A 14,170-nucleotide genomic window follows, 5' to 3' on the forward strand; every position below is an offset into this window, starting at 1 on the left:
GTCTCACGCTCACACTCTTACACTAAAAATAATTGTACTGCCTCCTCCTTATTCTTTATTTTACGGTGCAAACTTTCATTAATCAGCACTAATAGGTTGTCTCCATTTAGTTGGCTCAATGATTATAGAACTAGTTAAAAAGAAAATTCAAAGAAATTCAGATAATGTGGCATGGATGGCCCACACTTCATTGTTGGCCTACTTCAACAAATCAAAGACAATCAAATGAAACAACTGTGCAAACACAATTTATCTCAAATACGTATTGCCAATTTTGGTGTCTGATAAAAAGATATCTACATCACACTATGTAACCCTCGTTCCAAACAACATTACATAGATGACTGATCTGAGGCCCCGGGGACCCCAACAATAATTTATTGGAAGAAGAAAGTTTATTATAGCATCAAAACATGTTTCTTTACAAATCATTTTACTTATCTAATTAATTTTATCCAAAGAAAAACAACAATCATTATTAATTTTGCAACATTACAATTAATTTACATATTTTATAAAACAAAACTTAATATTTTTCTATAATAAAACTTGTATCTTTTACACAACAAAATCATTCATTCAGTATAAAATAAATGCCAGCCCAGAAATGTAATGTCGCCAACATATACTGGGTTTGGCTTGAGCTTCCTTCACTTGGAGGGCATGCAAAATACGGTTCCTTTTCATGCTGAGGGCCAGTCCTATGGGCTCAAACTGTGGTCATAAATATTTTGTACTTGTAAATCAGAATTTGTATGTGTAAAAAGAATTTGCGTGTGCGTAAAAAAGATTTCTGTGTGGACTTAGCCAAAAAATACGTGTGAAACTCTGCACTCAAGTTTCAAGTTACAAGTACGAATTTTGACCCTGTTTTTCTTCCTTTCCACACACAAATCTTTTTTGAAGGCTGGCCAAAGGAGGAGATAGAAGCCACTGACATAAAGACAAGAAAGCTCCTTACCATGCATGGAGGGTTTCACCCCAAGTCCAGCACCCTGAGGCTGTACGCTAAGCGGAAGGAAGGGGGCCGGGGACTGGTGAGTGTCAGCACCACAGTCCAGGATGAGACAACGAACATCCAAGAATACATTGGGAAGATGGCCCCAACTGACCGAGTGCTCAGTGAATACCTCAGGCAGCAGAAACCCAAGAAAGAGGAGGGAGACGAGGAACCATCATGGAAGGACAGGCCCCTGCACGGCATGTACCACCGGCAGATAGAGGAGGTGGCTGCTATCCAGAAATCCTACCAGTGGCTGGACAAAGCTGGACTGAAAGACAGCACAGAGGCACTAATCATGGCAGCACAAGAACAAGCTCTGAGTACAAGATCCATAGAGGCTGGGGTCTATCACACCAGGCAAGACCCCAGGTGCAGGCTGTGTAAAGATGCCCCAGAAACATTCCAGCACATAACAGCAGGGTGCAAGATGCTAGCAGGCAAGGCATACATGGAACGCCATAACCAAGTGGCTGGCATAGTGTACAGGAACATCTGTGCCGAGTATAACCTGGAAGTCCCGAGGTCAAAATGGGAGATGCCCCCAAGGGTGGTGGAGAATGACCGAGCTAAGATCCTGTGGGACTTCCAGATACAGACGGACAAAATGGTGGTGGCTAACCAACCGGACATAGTGGTGGAAGACAAACAGAAGAAGACGGCCGTAGTGATCGATGTAGCAGTTCCGAATGACAGCAATATCAGGAAGAAGGAACACGAGAAGCTGGAGAAATACCAAGGGCTCAGAGAAGAGCTCGAGAGGATGTGGAGGGTGAAGGTAACGGTGGTCCCCGTGGTAATCGGAGCACTAGGTGCGGTGACTCCCAAGCTAGGCGAGTGGCTCCAGCAGATCCCAGAAAACAACATCTGTCCAGAAGAGCGCAGTCCTAGGAACTGCAAAGATATTGCACAGGACCCTCAGGCTCCCAGGCCTCTGGTAGAGGACCCAAGGTTGAAGGATAAAGACTGTCCACAGGGCAAGTGTGGAATTAGTAAATATGCAGAGAATGCAGAGAAAACAGAAGACTTTATTTTCCATCAGTACCTGGTTCCACAGCGGTTTATCATCGTATCTGTGAAACAGAAACATTTAAGGACTGTGAAATAAAATTTATAGCGGCTGTACATTCCAGGCATTCCTTAGCTATGTAGATATTATAACAATATTTTCAGATTAATCTGTCAGTCTGCCCCAGGGCAGCTGTGGCTACAACAGTAGCTTGCCTCCACCAGTGTGTGAATGCGAGAGTGAATGAATAGTGGCATTGTAAAGTGCTTTGGGTGCCTTGAAAAGTGCTATATAAATCCAATCCATTATTATTATCTTACTTATAATGAGGTTATATTTACTGTCCAGCTCACCTTCTGTTTCTCCTTCACCTCAGCTACAATCTGTGTCTGTCCAATCTTAGCACTGAAATGACAGACAGCAGCATCTCCAGGCAGAGGGAAGACAAAAACAGCCTCTGATGGTTTGTCCTCCTTATTCTTGTAGTTCAGGGTGGAGACCACTGTAGCCACATGGTCCCTCACCTTCAGCTCCACCTCAATGCTCTTCAGAGGAACTGACATTCAAACCGAATTACCAAAAAACCATAAATCAGAGATGTTTTGAAAATGGTTGTTTGTTTCTTCTTTTTACATTTCAGCAAAAGAAACTTGTTAACCAAGTTGATATTTAAACATGGTTCTGTCCAACAAAGTGTCAACTTAAAACAAAAAAAAGAAGAAAAAGTGTAATTTTGTTAATATTTATATTTAACTTATCCAGTCTATTTTTTTTAAAGAACTTTCATATTATTTAGTTTTTTTGTAGGAACTGTACTTGCAAAACATAAACGTGCAGATCATGTCTATATTGGGTCCGTCAGTTCATTACCAATTCTGGACATCTATGCAACATCCAAACTAGGCCCACAATCTGGATATCCAACAATGACCCAAGTTAGACGTTAACATGACTTTCAACATTTTAACTTTGGACTAGCTAATTTTTCTGGACATCGCATGGACGTCTATGAGAGGTGCAGGAAATTTACATGATTGATAAATGTAATATTTTTTTGTTTAGAAATATCAAGCTCGTTGTTATGAACATGATACATATGAGTACAAACTATTCATAAGAAAACAAAATTTATTAGCCTATGTATTTGTTCAGTACATGTGGGGTTTTGGGGGGGATTTTTTTTAACTGGTTATTTATTTCATTATATGTCCTCCACCTTCTGAAAACATGTTACTAAAGAGCCTACAGAAGCAGTATAAAAATGATATCTAAATTAATATAAATTTGATGTTGAAAGAACAGCCACAACAACCACATGTAGGCTGCTCGTACACGTATTTGTACTATTATCCCCAGTTTTTATTTTTTTATTTTTATTTATTTATTTATTTATTTACAATTATCCTCTCTATCACAAAAGTATGTGAAGCAAAATATTACATGCCAAGCAGCGAGTCTTTACAATTAAGGATTAAATAAATGACAATGGTAATTTATTTAATGACCGATTGTCATTTATTTAATGAACTTACGTTCATTTTGAAAAACGTTCATTTAGAAAAACGTTCATTTAGAAAAACGTAAGTCTCTTTGTATCAGTACCTGGTTCCTTTTGGAGATTTAACAGACCAGAGTAGTTCATCCTCGTACCTGTGAACCAAGAATATTTGAGGACTTGTATTAAAAATAAATGTATCCTTTTATCCATTATCGGGTCCTGAGGGCAGCAGCCTAAGCAGAGAAGCCCAGAAATCCACCAAGGCAACGCGTTAGCACCATGCAGCCCCACCGCGCTAACGGAGATTTGCCACCTTAATGAGGTTATGGCGTCAATGTCATTTTAACGAGATTAACGCTGACAGCACTATTTGAAACATTTGAATAGAAAAGGCTAAATATTTCTTGAGCTTTCAGTCAGCTTTTTACTTACTCCAGCTCCTTGCACGTCTTGCTGCAGAGTAGGTATTGATAACCATAACAGGAAAAAAGGAAAGAGGAAATAGGTTAGTATGAGGTTAAGGCATTACAGGAAATATCAAATGCGGTTATTATAGTGATTCACTAAATACTACCAATAGTACTATTTATTAAAAAAACTCCTTTAAACTTCTTTAATCGCTGCTTTAGGAGACAGTCTATGTTTATTACAGTCTGGGGTTTTTTTTACATTTAATGTTTCAAATAAGTTAAAACAAAAATTAGATGGTTTTGTTTACATTTATTTTTAGAAATGCACAAATATGAAGCTTTTACTTACATACACGCCATGGACGATCACTCTCCATTTCAACTACATGAAGTCCAGATGAGAAACGTGAAGTCAGCAATTTTACAAAAAGCAGTTAAAAAGAACAAATAAAGACTTTTTCGCAATATTTTTGAAAAAAATATATAAATACTTTAAATACCATTTAAAACTTCTAATTTGTTTGTTAAGTCTGGTTGTTACGTCATTTCACAAACTGTCTGCTATATCTGCCAGTAAAGTTTCTGCCAGTAAACTCACAGGGTGTTGCAATATTTCTCAGCAGAAAACGTCCTTGAATTGTGTCTCCGTTGTCTTTGTTGACAGGAATGAAGGCGGTGAAAGAGCTGCTCACTCCTGACTGGACACTGAGCTGCACCAGCGTCTCCTTCACTCCTCCATCTTCATGTTCTTTGTGCTCTCTCTCCTCTATCTCCAGGGAGCGAATCAGAGTCCGAGCACCCAACCTGTGGACTGTTAGTCGGCAGACAAGAAGGAAAACAGCTACAGTTGTAATGTTTATCATTTTACTACATTCATTTATTAGTGTCTGTTTTATACCATTGTATCCTCTTTAGTTTCATACATAAATAGAGTCTAATCCACCATCACATTAATAAAACGTTTGGAGGTAAATGCTACCTACAAGGGGTCTAAATTCAACAGACAAGTGAACACCTGGTGTAGATTTCTTTCAAACTTGCCATTTACGTGAAAAGGGAAAGACTATATCGGAGTCAAGGAGGGGGCCTGAGGGTACATCTTTCGCCATCTTGCAATGCTGTGATTGCAGCCATTTCCCAAATCTCTGTGAATGGTACTCATGGCGACTGATCAGCGGTCTTTGATCAATAAGCTTTGATCAGTGGTTGTTGATCAATGGTCATGAGAATTTGCATATTAATGATCAAGGAACTGACCTCCCAGCCCATTGTTCCTTCACTGGTGCTAGTTTCAGTCATTATAAAAATGTACTGTTCATAAGGTTGGGGAAACGTGCAGTCAGCTGAGACTGAAGAAGTCCCTTTGATGAGTGACAAAACGTTTCTCTCACTGAAAACGTTACGTCCAGATGAACAGACTCAAACTCTGGGGATTAACTTGCCATTAATTTTGTAATCAAAGTTAGGGCTGTTATCGGGGCGGAGGCCCTGGTGTTTTTTTACTGGAAGACTTGACCCTAACACTCACGTGGGCAATGACAGAGAGACCTGAAGCATTGTGATTGGGAGGACCAGCCTGCCTTATCTGAACCTGAGTAGTGTTTTGTTATCAGACTTTGTCCATAATGACCACCATGTTTTAACATGAGAATGGCAATAAGTGCATGTGTCACCCGGACATCCTAGGTTTTCAGTTGATGATCAATTTTGTAATCTCATCATCGGATCTGCAGCCATATATTCTGGACACTTGCGTAAAGAGATGATCTGAACTGACAGCTCACTATCCAACTCACCAACTGGTGGTGGAAGAAAATAAATGGAAGAATAGATGGAACAGAAATATAAATTCCTATTTCTTTCAAAATAATAGTCCAACCCAATCTATATATGGATACAGACATACAGTACAATATATGGATGTGTTTATGAACTTTAATTATTCAACTTCAGGTCTTAAAGTTTTAAACACATTGTGCACATTGGTATTTTTTAAATAAAATTAATATGAGCTACATTCCTACCTGATGATTTCCTCTTTAGGCACTCATAATCAAACACAACAATACAAACGGTTTAAGAGCGTTACATTCCTCTTCCATTTACAGAAAGAAAGAAGTAGTAAATATTCTACTAAAACAGGGTCCTAAAAAAGAATCTGCTTTGATGACAGTTTTATTGTACTTTCAAACAGAGTGTCATCTACAGCAAATCTATAGCAAACCTCCCCCGTTTACCCACACCTATATATTTGCACAGACTGAAAGTGAAAGATTGAGGTTCCCTGTTACATTTACTGAGATCAGCAGCAGACATTCTGTGTTTACGACTCAATAAAATGACATTAAATTACACTTTAATGTGTTTTACAGCATTGCAGACAGTTTCTAACTGTCAATGTTACAGTGAATAATGGTCAGATTAGGGTTGATCTTTAAACACAGGAGTGTAACTGCTCCTCTCTATCAACCTATTACAACTGATGCCGCAGCACTTTCAAAACCAACAAACCACAGACATAACATTTCTTCAGCGATGGCCTTCATAGCTGCAGGATATCACAGACAGCACCCCCATGCATAACTGCAAGTCAACAGTTTGAAACAACAAGCTGCAGAGTTTACCTTTGCAGAGAATTCTGACTGTCAATGATTAGGGTTGATCTTTAAACACAGGAGTGTAACTGCTGTGTTTTCTTACTCATCAGCAGAGATAAATATAATTTTTACAGCATTACGGCGTAAAATACTTTACAATGATAAATATACTGTAGGATAAATGGAAGATTCTGTCAGTTCCTTCAGAAATGCCTCTTATAGCTGCAGGATGTCACAGATAGCAGACTGCAAACTATTTTTTTCTTTTTCTTTTAATTTTTTAATTAAAATAATTTAATTATTCCTGTGTTTTGTGAATCATGAAGTTTGAGCTAAGGGAAACATGAACCAGTTGGTTGATGGTGGCTAAAGCTGGAATATTAAATCAGTAAATGCTGTCATCAGAATGTAAAATGTAAAAACCATAAAAATGAGGTAAAGAGTAAAATGAGTACTTGGTTAAGCCAGCTTTTAAAAGACGTCAGCGATATGTGCACTTTGTGCATCTTAAACAAAATTACCTAAACTGCAGTCACTCAGTCAGCAAACCACAAACAGTCAAAACACCTGTGACTTCACTTCACTCAGGAGCCTGACCACATGTGTGTGAATGTTTCAGTCTAATGTTTATTGTGAGAAATGAGTCACTTGTTTAGTGTGAAAGAAATATCTGCAGAAAAATAAAGTGCATGATGTCAGTTTCATTTTATCATAAAGTGTTAGATGAGATCAGGCTGCAAGTTCAGGCGTTGCTGAAAGGAAAGAGAACCAAGATAAGCTGGACGAATCAAACAATGACTGCACCTGTGCTGGAAGTGAGATTCTTCTGTCTTTTGTTTATATCATATTTATAATCAGTACTAGCACACATTGGTATTTTGTAATTGGCAAACTAAATTTTACTAAATAGTGTAGCCTTTCTCACAGTGCTGTCATTATTAGACTGTTTTACCCAGTGTCCTCTGCAGGTCTGAGACTGAAGTGCAGCTGGTTCTCAGAGGGATGACCTGCCAGGCTGTACTTCACCGTCACACAGCCCTCTGCTGCCTCTGAGCTCTGACACAGAATCACAGGGTCAGAAGTCACGTTAATTACTGTCATCAAATACCTAAACAACAAAACGAGAAGGTGCTGCTCTTACCTGTCCAGTGAGCTGGGCATAAATCAGTGACCTCTGACCCTTGAAAAGTATTGTGATTGGTGGAGAGAGGACAGTGACAGACCCTTCCTTTGGTAAATCCCATATGACTGTGACAATAGGGTGCAGAGCAAATCACAGCGACTGCATCACCTGAAAAATAATGAAAATCTCTCCAAATATACACAAACAGCTGGAACGCACATTTTACTCACTGCAGGTCTGATCTCAAATATGGATCTGCTGCTGCTGCAATGTTTAATGTGACTTTTAATTGTGTTTCATGTCTTACTTTTGCTTGCATCCTGTCAGTCCCTGTGATGAACTGAGCGTGACCTCCTCCTTCGTTGGCCATCCCATTGATGAGAGCAGAGCTGGCCCCTTCCCCAATCCCAAAAGAGAAAAACCTGCAATACAACAGTTTTCTTTGAGTACATAGAGGACATTTTGGACATTCTGGGAATTGTGTAGATATAGTTGTGTTTTTGTGGTTTCACCTGTGAGAATCTGAGTTCTTCTTTACCAGATCTATCACTTCTTTGGTGTCCCACACCTCTCCATCAGTAAAGACAAACAGCTAGACAGGAGAGTTGGCACATAACATTACATCCAGAAACACACAGCTTGTTCTGAGAGCTGAGTTAGGTTTCAGAAGCACAAATGTTTGTATTGTAATGTGCAAAGAACAATGCACAGTTAGTACCTGCAACAAAAACGAAACAACAAAATACAGGCAGTTGCCAGTCCTCTTAGCCTCCTAGTAGATAGTGCCTGTACTACATGATAGGTGAAATAGGCCATAAAGATGTGCAAATCTTAAGTATTTTTCTGAAAACCTGACCTCTGACCTCCATCTTGAAGTTGAGGTCACTGAGATTCAAACGTGTCTGATATGTTTAGTAGATGCAACTATGGTACAAATTGCAAAATCCACCATCAACTCGTTCTTGGAACATTTGTGTTTGATGTAAGTTTTACTCATGTTGTAGAAATTATGTCTGTTTATACAGTCCTGTTATGGAGATGTAAAGAAAGACATGTGCAATGACATAAGTAATTACATTCCAAGGCAAATGGTTGTTTTAACTTCCTAGGACTTGGCATCCACATATGTGGACATGACATTTTGGGTTGTCTAGACCACTCCTGGCCGCCACCCGACACACAATGCACCCGACCCCTATGGCGCCTCCTGCGGGTGGTGGGCCTGCGGGAGGATGGGCCCATGTCTCCTCTTCGGGCTGTGCCCGGCCGGGCCCCATGGACTAAGGCCCGGCCACCAGGCGCTCGCCCTCGAGCACCCTCCCCGGGCCTGGCTCCAGGGCGGGGCCCCGGTAACCCTATCCCGGGCAGGGTAAACTGTTCCCTCGATGTCCTTTTCATAAGGGTCTTCTGAATCACTTTTTGTCTGGTCCCTCACCCAGGACCAATTTGCCATGGGAGACCCTACCAGGGGGCAAAAGCCCCCAGACAACATAGCCCCCGGGATCCCTGGGACACACAAACCCCTCCACCACGATAAGGTAGCGATTCAAGGAGGAGGTATTCGGCCATCCGGGAGGGGCTCAGAGTAGAGCCGCTGCTGCTCCACATCGAAAGGAGTCAGCTGAGGTGGTTCGGGCATCTGACAAGGATGCCCCCTGGGCGCCTCCTGGGTGAGGTGTTCCAGGCATGTCCCACCGGGAGGAGGCCCCGGGGAAGACCCAGGACACGCTGGAGAGATTATATCTCTCGGCTGGCCTGGGAACGCCTTGGTATTCCCCCGGATAAGCTGGAGGAGGTGGCTGGGGAGAGGGAGGTCTGGGCCTCTTTGCTTAGGCTGCTGCCCCCGCGACCCGGCCTCGGATAAGCGGTTGAAGATGGATGGATGGATGGATAGACCACAATACACAATTTTGCTCTACAAGGGCCTGATACCACTTACGAGGCCATACTGCCAAAACTGCCAAAACGAATGTCCTTGTATGTGACTATCAGGCTCTTGTAGAGCAAAATCAGGTAAAAAGATATTTCTTTGTTTTTACATTCATCAGTTTTTACATCCAATCAGCCCAAATAATAAAGAGAAATTAAAAATGCATGCCATGAAAGAGCTCGGGTCTTAGGAGGTTAAGGTAAGAGTTAGGCAAGCAGTAAAGTTATGATTACAAGAAGTCCCCAGAAAATTAATTAGAGCCACTGTGCATGTTACCTGTCTAGGGTGACTGGGAATGCAAGGCTGGTTGTAAATATGTTTGAGGGGCTCCAGCATCCCTGATCCTCCCAAATCAGCCTCCATGTGATCAACATTCTTCAGCGCCTCCTGCATGGTCTCTTGGCTATACTCCACACTCTTACTGCCCTCACATAAATATCAGTACACAATTACATGCACTTCATACCAAAAACAGAAAGTCTTTTGTTGGGCTGACTGATACGAGGGAGAGACTCACGGGAAGATGTGTTCATAACTGGACCCAAAACTGTAAATGTTGAAATAGCAGCCCATTGGTAAGTTCTTTAACAGGAGCAGCAGAGCGGAGAGGGACACTATTAAAGATGTTATGACTGTAATAACGTATTAAGGATACCCAGGCAGAGCTCATATGAGTTTCCTCCTGCTCACTCTTACTGATAGCATAGTTCATACTTCCAGATCGATCCATTAAGAACACAAACTCTCCACAAGAAGTCCCTGAAGACATCACAGACTGGGGGAACTCAGGGTACAAACTCACCATCACCACTGGATCACCCATCAGAGTGCCTGAAAAATGAAAGGGACAGAAAAATGACGCAAAGCAGTTTTTACTGTTTATTCCAACAAATTGCAGCAAACAACTTCACTCATTTTCACTCACCCGGCTCAGCAGAGGCCTGTCCTGCCTCCACCACAGCGGTGGGCTGGTGAGCATCTTTGTAATAAATCAGCAGTTCAACATCTCTGTCAAACTTGTGTCCTGCAGCCAGTTTGACCTGCACACCACAAACACATTCATATTTAGTTCTCAGTTATAAGTAACAACCACACACAGCAGAAATATTAGCACTCTACCTACCGTGGCCTGGGTTTGATCAGTGTTGAGGTCCTGGAGAGGGTCCAGGGAACAGGTGGACTCTACTTTAGAGATTGGACGAGGAGAGGACACTCGGGCAGAGAAAGGCAGAGTGTAGGGCACCCAAGAGGCTGGAACATAAACCACCTCGAAAGATTTACATTTCTTACCTGTAAACAAATGTGACTGATTAGAAGTAAACCTTTTTTTTTTTTTTTTTTTACAGCTGTAACTTCAGCAGAAAGAGAACTGCAGGTATGATGAGGGTCAGTCAAATGTTTTCTTTCAATATTCTTAAAGGACAGCACCAGTACAGAATGGCATGTCCATCCTCCAATCACTTTATAAATTCCATATTTCAAACAAAAGATTGGCAGTCATGTGATTCCGAAGAGAGTTAATTCAGGTTAACACTAAGATATATTCTCAGTTATAAGCAGAATATGTATAACAGAATAGAAAAGTGATCCAGGTCGAGAAAATGAAAAATATGCTCATCTGTAACCAAAATTTATGTAGAAACTCCTTCATTGAGGTATTCATGTTTAAACTTTTCAAAAAAAAAAAAACATGTGCCTGGAAGTGGGTTGACAGAGCATTTCATACATTTAAACAATTTACAATAATTTTATAAGATTCATTATATATATTCCAACTTTATATCATAAACATTTCAGCTAAATCTGTTTTGACAGAATTTTTTCTTTTAGCCAGTACATGTTTATATTTGTCCAAGAGTATAGATTCTGATTTGTTTTGATAGTAAGAAAGACCAGTATACACATATACTGGCTTTTATTTTTAAACATCTTTTAGATATTTATGTTCAGAGATCTTGATGCATTCTCAGTCATCCAGGTAAGTAAATCTCCAAAGGTTGATTCTGTTCATCTGGACGTAGCGTTTTCAGTGGGAGAAACGTTTCGTCACTCATCAAAGTGACTTCTTCAGACTTCAGCTGTTGATCAGTGGTCATGAGAATTTGCATAATCATGATGAAGGAACTGTTGAGCTAGTTAATAGGTATGCCCTCGTTGTCATCTGTTGTGATTTTATTTAGAAAGGATGCTTCCTGTTATGCTGCAGAGTGCACGTGAGAGTTCAATAATAAAAACTAAGTGTTGTTCCGGTGAAAAGCCGATGCCCCACGTGTGATTATTCCTCCGTCTAGACAATATAAGTATCTTCAATATTCATGCAGATTCCGCTGGAAGACCCGTCTCTTCTAACAGGAACTGACCTCCCAGCCCATTGTTCCTTCAGTGGTGCTGGTTTCAGTCATTATGCAAATATACTGTCAATAAGGTTGGGGAAACCTGCAGTCAGGTGAGACTGAAGAAGTCACTTTGATGAGTGATGAAACGTTTCTCTCGCTGAAAACGCTACAACCAGATAAGTATTTTAGTTATAAAACAAAATTTTGACTGCAATAATTATAGCTGCTCAAATTTTGTATCATAAAAATTTTATTCAAATCAGTGACAATCAAGCAGAAAAGATTCTACAAATTGCCCAATTTGAGATGGAATGACTTACAGTAGTTATTTTTCGGTTAACATGTAAATAATTCCATGTAATATCTTACTTATTTCCACATATGTAGTTATGAAACCTTTTACATGATTGAATTTGAGGGTTTCTGCTAGTGTCAAGTGTTTTTCGTACCCCGATATTTGAGGTTGTTGTTAAGACTGCTTTCATCCTTCATGGATTTTTGAGTTGAATCATAACTTTGACTGTGTTAACTATATAAGACACTTTCTTTAATGTTTATTCTGGGAGTTACATTTAATTTAAACAGACTTTCATTTGACTATTCAATAGTAATATTATTCAAACTGAATTAACATGAAAGACTAGATTTTTGTAGTTGAGTTTTTATACTTTAATTTTTCATTTTTTTTAAAGAACTACACAAAGACAAACACGAAATGTATGACATTGCAGACTGTATTTCTGCTATTTGTCCCTCTTTTCAAATACTGTTTTTAATTAGATATTATCTCTATCACAAACAATATGTGAAGCAAGATATTATGTGCCATTATAACCAGTAACCAGTTACATTAAAATATTACAAAATCCAAACGTGGTCAGAGAGAAAACAGAAGTCTCTTTGAATCAGTTCCTCGTTCCTTTTGGAGAGTTAGCGGACTGGAGAAGTTCATCTTTGTACCTATGAACCAAGAACATTATTTTAATGCTAATAGGAACATCTTAATAGTTAGTTAAATTTTAATTGCATTATTAATTTGATTACTTATGCACAGTTTTCCAGTCATACAGTTTTTTTTTTTTATAGTGAGGTGTTTTCATTTTGTTTTCTTGTTTCTTTTCCTAAGGGAATGGTTTGAAAATCACTTGTCAGCATTGTCAGCTAACAGTGAATACTCTTGGTATTATAGTAGATATTTAGTTAGGCTTAAGATCTCTGTGTTTGAAAGCAGACAGGCAGCATAAATAGTGCTTTAAACTGGTCCAATTTATGTTGTGAAATTGTTACATGGTGGAGGAATGTGTTTTTCTTATGTGTATGGGTGGTGGGTGAGGTGGGCAGAATCGTCACCGCATACCACTGTTTTGATGACAGGTAACAGCTAGCCTGAAGCACCTTCCGGTTTAGTTCTTCCTGTTGTTTGCATCATCGAATTAAAAATAAAGAGCAACACCCCAACCACCCCCCCCCCCCCCCCCCCAACACACACACACACACACACACACACACACACACACACACACACACACACACACACACAGACACACAGATGTCTCTCTGTAAATGCGGTTGTCTGTTGCAGCACAACCACATTTCTTTATATCACGATAAAAACATATAAACAAAATTAATAAAGAATTTCAATGTGACAGCATCCAGGTTGCTATCCTTAGTCTTAAGGTTTTCGTGTCAGTGTGCAGTAATGTGTTGCTGAACAGCAAGTGATCAGGCTGCTTAAATAAATGCACGGTAGGGGCTTACCTCTAAAGCCCAACATGTGTGTCAGATGTCAGATGGTTTACTGCCGTCCCCGTTTGTAAATATTAAAGGCCAAAGTGTTCACACAGCACAGACTCAACTGATATGTCACCTCTATCTGATATTCTCCACTTACTTGTTGAGATGTGGGTGGAGCTTTTTTCGCAGCCTTAGCTCTGAGAACACAGTCATCAGGACCTGAACCCTGCGTTTAAAAGTCTTGGTACAGAAGACTGTGGCTACAGAGGGAAACCTGGGAAAATGTTCTTATAGTCTTTATGTGTTAAACAAGTAACAAAGTATGAATTTCATCACCAGAAAGGGGGAGAGAAAAGTAAGGAACAGTCTTTCTGAAAGAGCTGCTACAGTAGCTGTCTTTACTTTATCAATGTTATGAGAACAATTCTGATTTATCTATTTATTTGTTTACAACGGTAAACACAAATTTCAAATACCAATGTACAATACAAATATATAACAATTCTAATTATATAATTAAAACAAATGAT

The 14,170-nt window shown here is 39.8% G+C and overlaps 1 pseudogene across 1 annotated transcript; it reads right to left on the minus strand.

The window, feature by feature from the left end:
• Positions 1 to 2,111: 2,111 nt before the first annotated feature.
• On the minus strand, positions 2,112 to 12,395 carry LOC309687630 (von Willebrand factor A domain-containing protein 5A-like; annotated as a pseudogene). The gene is made up of 15 exons (XR_014280740.1): positions 12,353 to 12,395; positions 10,691 to 10,857; positions 10,493 to 10,607; positions 10,085 to 10,398; positions 9,844 to 9,988; positions 8,150 to 8,229; positions 7,945 to 8,059; positions 7,656 to 7,805; positions 7,467 to 7,570; positions 7,319 to 7,374; positions 4,516 to 4,728; positions 4,267 to 4,299; positions 3,940 to 3,960; positions 3,612 to 3,659; positions 2,112 to 2,565 (listed from the first exon to the last, which is right to left on the minus strand). The product of XR_014280740.1 is annotated as a von Willebrand factor A domain-containing protein 5A-like (transcript).
• Positions 12,396 to 14,170: the final 1,775 nt, after the last annotated feature.

This window comes from Aulonocara stuartgranti, assembly GCF_965226115.1.
Source record: "Aulonocara stuartgranti genome assembly, chromosome: 14".
NCBI classification, from domain to species: Eukaryota; Metazoa; Chordata; class Actinopteri; order Cichliformes; family Cichlidae; genus Aulonocara; species Aulonocara stuartgranti.